The 9,283-nt window shown below is 31.9% G+C and overlaps 1 long non-coding RNA gene across 1 annotated transcript; it reads right to left on the bottom strand.

Annotated features, from left to right (window-relative positions):
• Positions 1-268: 268 nt before the first annotated feature.
• On the bottom strand, positions 269-4,462 carry LOC122534445. Its single transcript, XR_006307903.1, has 3 exons — positions 4,451-4,462; positions 3,290-3,299; positions 269-441 (listed from the first exon to the last, which is right to left on the bottom strand). It is a non-coding gene; the product is annotated as an uncharacterized LOC122534445 (long non-coding RNA).
• Between the last annotated feature and the right edge of the window lie 4,821 nt (positions 4,463-9,283).

The following is a 9,283-nucleotide window of genomic DNA, read 5'->3' as shown; positions in this document are numbered from 1 at the left end:
TTTTTACAATATATTGTAAAATCATTGCTAAATATATATATTCAAGTATGACATCAAGATAATTGAATCATTTTTTTTAGAAGAGCTCAATTGCTCTTCGAGTCACACTACATTTTTGTGAATTTTAACAGTAATGTAAACTGAAATAAATCTTTGTGATGTGCAGCGCATTCATCTTGAATAAACCAATTTGGATATTTTTCTTCGACACAGTGTGAAATTACGAAAATAATTTGTTCAATATGATCCAGTACCTCACTACGTAATTACAGATAATATTTATCAAACGCAAAATTAATAATTCTAAAATATTTGAAAACTGCCGATTCGGAATATGTAAATTTTCAAAATCAACACTGTCTTTGGCACTGATGTAAGCTCTAAAAAATGTCAGTAGTTGCTCGTTTCGAGTAAAAAATCTATTAGTATCCAAAAATGTATCTCATTATCTACAATATTGCGATTTATTAATATATTTCTTAGTAGTGTAATATTCTAGTGCACACGATTCTAATGAACATATTAATATTGGCAGTTTCTCGATATTATCCATTTCTATATAGTCATCAATACTGTTATCATCTATTTTCTCTTCATTGTAAAGCAATGAAGCGTTCAACGCGACTGATTTTTCCTATAGAATATTCTCCTACATTAATGGTACGTCATAATCCAACATGCAATTTCCGTTATGTAAACAATTCTTTAGATTCTATAACACTTCTAATCTTTTCTAATCGCGAGGCGTACTGTTTTTGTTGAAATATTTCGGTTGTAACTGTACATGCGGAGAAAAAATTTTCTATTGGATCGCCATTCAAACGCGATGTCATCAAAAATAAAAAATTGATGGAATTTGGTTTAGTGGAAAAACACGCGTATCCAGTAAACGGTGAGAAAATATATTTATTGAGAGACTTTACGTGGAATATCCTTTACAAGTTGTTTGCTCAGAAGAAATGCGAGTGAGCACGTAGCAACAGGAAAGGCCGATAATACCGCCACAGCGGAACAAAAGAAAAAATCGGAAACAGTCAAAATAAGTGGCGACATCTCTGAGCTTGTTCCTAAAGATCAACAATTGTTGAATACCAACACCCTTCCTCAACTGGTGACTCTCACGCCTTACGGTTTAGTTAGTCCATCTTTAGTTAGTTCATCTTCTTGCCATAAACTTTAATTTTATTTTTCAAGCAGCTTCGTCAACATGTCCGCGGTCATTTCTTCATTCATAATTCTCGCTTCCACTTTTGTTGGACCCTGATGATGCCTCAGTTGCGTTTCGTAGCTATCTGTATTTGTGGCCATATGTGTGGCTACGTACCGATCTGCTGGGATACCTCTGTTTGATCTTTCGGACCACCTGTATGGTTGAGGTGTTGTATCTTCATCCACCGATTGTATCCTGGATTCGCTGTCTGCTTCATGGAAGGAATCGCTTTTGTCTGCACTTGATTCTTCCTGTGATGATTCTTTTTTGGCTGCTGTATCTTCCATGATTTGTTCATCAGTTTCCCTTGATCCAGAATCCCTCTGGTTTCCTTTACTTGAGCATGTTACCTCTTCAGCTACCGTATGGGTCTGTTTATCTTTGCAAACTATGTCCAGAAAAATCATATCCCGGCTGATCTTTACTTTATTCGTCTTGATGTCCAACAATAGAAACACCTTTGAGTCTTCTGAATATCCGACAAAAGTAAATTTTTCTGCTTTATCGTCCAGTTTCTTTTGTTGCTGCTTATGTACGAACACGTACGCATCGCAACCAAAGGTATGTAGATGTTTTACATCTGGACGTCTGGAGTACCGTAACTCATATGGAGTTTTTTCAGTTGCCCTTGTTGGTAACCTGTTCTGCAAATAGTTTGCAGTGTTTACTGCTTCGCCCCAATACTTTTTGTCCATATTTGCGTCTAGCAACATACATCTTGCCATCTCAATAACGACCTATTTTTCCTTGCAGCAACTCCGTTTTGCTGCGGTGAATAAGGAGCCGTATATTGGATGTGTATCCCTTCCTGTTTCAAGTAATTCCGCAACTCTTTCACGTACTCTCTTTCTCGGTCTGATCTGATCTTTCCTGGTTTCCTTTGGTATTGTGTTTTCAACTCCATAAATTCGTTAATGCGTGCGTCTGCCTGGTTTTTGTAACTCAAAAGGTAAACTTTAGTATATCACGAAAAATCGTCATTATTATTAGTACATACCTTTTGTTACGTGGTGTTACCGTTTGCATCGGCCCGCAAATATCCGTATGAACGAGATCGAGAATTGTACCATTTTTCTTACCTGATGCCTTTGGAAAGGGGATGCGTGCCATCTTTCCTTTAATACAGCACTCGTACCCGCTGCTAACAATCTTTCATTTTTGTGCCTGTTACCAGTACTCTTTCAACCAGATCTTTAATCGCAGCTGGATCTCGATATCCGAAACGTCGGTGCCACGTATATTAAGAGTCCTTAGTGTGACCTGTATCTGCAACATTGACTGTACAAGCCTTTTCAACTGTTTTAATCTCATACAGTTCTGGAGATAACTTCGCTGTTGCCTGCAGTTGTCCGTTCCTTATGATTTTGCAATGGCCGTCTTTGAAACTAACTTTATGGCCTTCCTTTATAAGTTTCTTGAGACATGCTTCTTCAGAAATTTCCGAATGTATTGCATAAAAGCATGTAATAGTCATCTGAAGACTTTTTCTCTGCCACTTGATTTGCCTTTTCCTGTTTCTGTTTTGTATTTTAGGCAATCACTCTTAAAATGGCCGGGCCTTTTACAAAAGTAGCATGTTTTCTTGACCTGCACACTGCTTTTGTTTCTAAGTTCTGTCTTCATTGCTGATTCGTTTCCTTCGATATCGTCTCTTGCATCTTTAGCCCCTTTAGTCTTTTGTACTCAACTATTAGTTTGCCTTTTACGAGATTGAGAACGTAAAGTCACCTTCAGGTCTACTTTCCAGAGCGGTCACAAGAGTTTCGTATGATTCCGGAAGACTACCGAGCAACATGTTTGCCATGAGGTTGTCTGGCAATTCCTGACCGAGAGCTGCCAACTTCGAAATAATGTAGTGATGCGCCATTGTAGTGATGTGCTTCTCCATATCATCTTTAAGTACTGTACGACATAATCGCTTTAACAAAAGTATCTTACTTGTTAAAGTTGCCTTTTGGTGATAACCTTTAAGAATATGTCCCATGCGATGCGCACACCTTTCGCATTCCGAATATGCTGTAATTGGTTGTCTTTTACCAACCAATCGTAGCACGTGCTTTGTCGTCCTTCTGCGACCACGCTGTGGTCACTGGGTTTTTCGTACTTAATTACGTTCCACAATTTTTCTTCAATCAATAAGAGTTCAACCTTGTAACTCCACACTGAATAATTATTACTGTTCAGTTTTTGGATTGAAAAATGAACGCCATTTTCAATTCGCTTCACTATTCTCTAATAAAAATGTGCTTGAATTGTCTTTAATTATCTTTATTCACCGTTCACTGGGTTCTGGGCCCATAACCTGATGAAATTTGGTTTAGTGGAAAAACACGCATATCCAGTAAATGGTGAGAAATTATATATTTATTGAGAGACTTTACGGGGAACGTCCTTTACAAGTTGCTCAGAAGAAGAAACAGTCAAAACAAGTGATGACATCCCTGAGCTTGTTCCTAAATATCAACAATCGTTGACCACCAACAACCTCCAAACCTCCAACCTAACCTAAACCTCCTTTATTTATATTATCCCATGTCTGCACGGTGTAATCCCAAGAAACATGGAGGTGTTTTTAAATTATTAGCCGAAGTAACATAAATTTTCATATTCATTGCATTAAATTTTGTCGAATATTATTAAAATTTGACAACGCATGCTTCATGGGATTGGAATCATTGGCAGATCTACTGTTTAAATTATCAAATAAATCATTTAAAGTTTCGAAGAATCGAGCCGTGTGTTGTATATTTCTTGTATTTATATTACCTGTTAATGAAGCGATGAACGAAGCAGCTGAAACACTTTTACTAAAAATCTGAAGCACGAGCTTGCATTTCATTTTGTCAAAATTATTAGGATTAATATCTTTTTGACAATTTGTAAGCAGTACATTTACTACTTTCTAAAGCAAAATAACTTCTTGTCGCCGGAGAATTATTAACTAAAAATCAAATTTTAATAAATTGTTTCTAATTGATTTAAATAAACGTAAATAATCAAATAAGTAATACATTTTTTCATCATTTCTTATAAAAAAAGGTTCATCAATAAAAACTCGTTCAGCTGTTAAGCTTTGGTTACTTGATCGGAAACAACTGCCCTAACTTTCAAGTTTGTTTCATGTAGTGCATCTAATACTTGATCTAGAATTATTGATAATTCATATTTTTTTATACTAGATTTTACAACAAAGAAAGCAACAGTGGTTTCCAATTTGTAAACAGCCCGCGTAGCGTAAACATAAGAACTTGTGTACGGCTAACTTTTTACCCGAAAGATTCTAAATCTTCGAAATTTTAAATAATTTGACTCTTAGGATGGAAATCAAGACATTTCTTGGTAGCCATTTCATCAAATATTAAAAAAAATTCCGATCAATATCTTTCAAATATCAGAATTTTAGTTTTAACCCGTTAAATAAATTTTGGCAAATACCTAGCATGTTGATTTTTCCGAGCCGTCTGATAATCGTGCTTGAGTAAGGAAGGTTAAAACTCAAAACGTCACGCATTTTATTGTACAAAGAAGTGTAATGCATTGTCACACTAATTTTTGTTCCTTTTTCATAAAAACTTCGAGATCTCTGGATTTAAATAATAATATTGAAACAAGCCCGAAGATCAGTTTTTAATCGATTACACTTTGCCCGTAGTTGCGAGCGAAGAATATTAGAGCTATTGTAGTATCGGTTATTATCAGTTATCGGTTATTATAATTAATCTGTAGTTATCATTTCAATTATGTTTAAATATAACAGATGGCCTGTTGATCATAGAAATATGATAAAATATAAATGCGATGCGAGAAGTCCAACGTAGGCATAAAGTGCTTTTCTTTGTTTAAAAAAAGACCAGAGTCGTGAGATAACGTTGAAAGAGAACAATTAAAAAGTCTCAATTGTGTCGTTAAAAGAATTTTTTTGAGTTGTTAATTCGTGTTGTTTTAAAATAATTTGTCTTGTTTAATTATTTATTGTTATAATTTTCATTAAATAAACATTATTTGTATTATATTTCAACACTATTAGAGTTCTCTTGCTGCAATTGAGCTTCCAATCAATCTCTCTTCCAAGTCATTGAATTTTCTCTTTGATAAAATGTCATCATTTTCAACGTCTGTTTCATTATCACTATTTTCATTAGAGTGAAAAGAACTCGGAATTTTTGGCATTATTTTTAGCGCAGTCGACTCGTTTGAAAAATGACGACTGTACAAGTGCTTATTTTTTAATTCACTATTAGACATTTCCACCCAATCGTCTAATTCACAGTTGATTAGCCCCGTTATCATTTATTTTTTCTTTGATATTCATCTTTTATTCTATATCAGTTCAAACTACGAAATAATTTAAAATTGGACGGCTAAATTAAGATGCTAAAAATACATAAGATCTCTTTCAGATGTGGTTTATATTTAGAAATCAAAAATTCAATATTGATTTAGAAATCAAAAATTCAATAAATATCACTTATTTATAAAAGGATGGAATTCTATTCATTTTCTTCATGTAATTATATAGTTGATTCTATAAGTTACATTTATTTGAGTCACTTGAGACATTGTCACACACAAACAAAATCGCGCTACTGTCAACGTTCAATATACATAAGAGACACACAATATAATTAATAATTTGTTCTGGTATTTTCCTCAAATCTACATGAATGGATAATTATATTTCACTGAATGTTATTACAAAATACTTAGTTTTTACACAATTGGTTTTAATATACAGTATATAATTTTACAACGTTTTCTGTATTCCATGCGTTTTATAAATAAAGTATTGTAAAAAAAGGAAAAATAACTGAAAGATATTGAATGTGATAACATGAATTCGTATCAGAAATCAAAATTTATGGTTTCTTTTTATTTTCTAAGATAATTCTATCGAAACTTATATATTTCGTATAAAATTATATTTGTTTTGTGGCATTTTTATAAAAAGAAATGATACACTTCGGAACTTTTTTGAGTAGTGTCTTTAAGAAATAGGTATTTTTAACTGAATTTTAACAAGAGTTCTATGGAAACAAATAATATTTAATCAAAAATTCATTTTTGTATTTGAGTATTCGTCGAATAGTATTTAATGTTGTATTTGCTTCAAATATTGAGCACTTTTCTAATATTGACGAACAAATTATCTGTTTCTTCAACAGAAAAATGTTTTCTTTTGTATTTTTTTCGCAAGTCCTACTCTGTCTGAAACTTTTCAAATTAAAGAACATTTATTTATCTGTTTTTATTGAGACTTGTAATACAAGAACATTTTTTGAAAAAGTTCTACAATCCATATTTCAAATAGAATCTATTTCAAAGTTCTTTAATTTTTTATGCTTAGTTAATACCAATTTATATTCATTGCTACAGTTGAATTTTGTGTGCTTTATTTAGTCTTGAATTGATTTTTTCTTCCTGCTTTATTCTCACGTATATCAGACAGATAAAACTGTTTGAAAAAGTTGACGAATAAAGCAAAGTACTGAGAAATATCAGCGCAGAATGTTTGAGGTTTGAAGTTGTAACGTTGCATTGAATTTAGGCAATATACACATTGTAATATGCTGAAATAAGTATATCCCAAGGCATTTGTATTATCTGCAGCATAATGAGCATCATGGAGACTCATTTTAGTAGACTGAATAGCATTGCTTTCAAAGCGTAATAAGAATACATACCAGAGTGTATGAAAGCGTTTATTAAGCTAAACCAGCTGTTAGATTCTGTGATTTCCACAAACGAGAGCTATCTATAAAGAAAAACTATTGCGTGGTGGTATCAGTGTTGAAATATCAATGGTTGCTTTCGTAACACTATGAAAGCAGTGTCACCGAATTCTATTAATTTCGTCATAGTGATAAATGTCTGTAACCGAAAACTGCTTACGGGACTGTGTGTAAGATATCTGTAAAAGATGTAATTACTTGTATTATAAATTAATTTTTTTGAAACATTATTACATATGTATTTTGATTTTAGTATGTATGCCAACTAAAACAAATTCATTTTCTGATATTGCTTGCTTTTAAGCAGAATATCTTTTTTTAAGCAGAAGAAATTCTTGTCTCTTCAATGGCGTTTACGATTATTGTGAAAAATTGATTAATGTTTCGAAATCTATCGATTGTACGAATGTAATGTTGTTAGAGTTATTAGAGAGATATTAGTAAAAATATTCTTTTACACTGAAAATTAGAAAAGGCCGTTTCTAGTAACTATGTATTTTAGATTTGGTGTAATACATTTTTATTCAATGCTTTATCCGAAATATTAACTATTTTTTATTCAATGCTTTATCCGAAATATTAACTATTCCATTTAAAAAATATTCATACCTTGACAAAAAAGCAAAATGACATAAAACTGATTACAGTACTATATGTCCCCCTGGAAGCCATGCAAATTCTATCTGAACGTACAAATATTTTATGAGTTATTCGATGTCGTCGCGTTACGAGACTCACCCTGTATATTATAGTTACCACATTTTCTGAATATTTTTTGCAAATATACTTTCACTATATTTATATTTTTACTATTACTATACTATTACTATTACTATAAAAATTACGCAGATATTTGGTATAAAAAAAATTATGGGCTACATTATTATTAAAATTCATATTCTCATTCATCAGGTTCTCATTTATAATAAAACGCCGTTGATTGTTCATTAATTACTAAATTTATAAATAAAAAAAAATATTCAGAGAAGGAATAATTATTCATTAATACATATTATGTATTTCAGTGACATTAATTGTATATTAATTATACCAAGAATATATACTTTACGCTTTTTGCATTTAATAGTAAAATAAACCTTAATATATTTTTCACGATATCATATTGTATTTGAATATAATTTATGTTTTAATATCTTTTGAACAATGTTTGTAACTTTCATATTCATTGTTGTTCGTTGTTGTATGTACAGTGCTGTGAATAATTATATATTCAAAGAATCTTTTGTCAAACTTTGTGAATATGAATGTACATAGAAATGTATATAATTATTTTTCACAATCCTTAAAACCTCATATACTCTAATTCATGTAAAATTCTTTTTCCCAATCTTGTTTACCTACAAAAGATATCTAGTTGTTAAACATAAAATCATCCATTTGAACTGTGAATAAATATAGGTTCAGGTGTCTGATTATTTTTAAAAAATGTTGAAGGAATAATTTACTTTGAAAATTATTTAATAATTAAAGAAACGACCTTTATCCTTAATTACAGCTAATCATGTTATACTTTCGCACCTTTATCCTTAATTACGCTAATCATGTTATATTCGTGTTACACTTTCAATTATACTGTCTATTGTTATTTGTGAAATGTCTTCCCACGCTTTCTTTATTCTACGTTGTAATTCAGCTTTCGACTGAATTTCCAACTTTTCTTCGTCATAAACGTTCTTTATCAGCAGTGCCCAAACAATCTTGATATGATTTAAGTCTGGGCTCAATGATGGCCACTCCAGGACTTTAATTTTATAATCATTGAACCATCTTTTAGTGGACGTGGGTGCAGGTGCACTGTTGACTTATCACATTTTCATCCCCTGTAATAGTTATGACATACAACATACAACAAAAATATTCTTCCAATATTTCTTGATATTCTTATATTCATTCTAGTATTCATCTTATATTCATTCTAGTATTTATAAATGCTATTTATAACATTATATGTTTTAATTGCGGCCTATATCATTACTGGCACACCTGCCATTGGTCGTTGAAATGTACCACTTTTTTTCTTGGCTCTTATATCATAGTATTGAATACCATCAGGACCTTTTTCAGGTTTTCTTTGTCACTAAAGATGATATGCTCTACCACATATCTGATTGTCCGTTAAATTTTTCCGCAAATGCCAAACGAGTTTCCATATGACCTTTGTTTAAAGGTAGTTTTTCAATTTTATATATGTTTATTTTCATTTTGGATCCATTTTCACATCAGGCATGAATCTGATTGATATGGTTGATATCCACTTGATATTGTTGCACAACGAAGCTGCTGACGAAGCTTTCAAGACTTTTTTCATTGTCAGTACTGCTCG

This window comes from Frieseomelitta varia, unplaced genomic scaffold, assembly GCF_011392965.1.
Source record: "Frieseomelitta varia isolate USP_RPSP 00005682 unplaced genomic scaffold, Fvar_1.2 scaffold_598, whole genome shotgun sequence".
NCBI classification, from domain to species: domain Eukaryota; kingdom Metazoa; phylum Arthropoda; class Insecta; order Hymenoptera; family Apidae; genus Frieseomelitta; species Frieseomelitta varia.
Note: the sequence above shows the minus strand (reverse complement) of the source record. Positions and strands in the feature narration are given on the sequence as shown.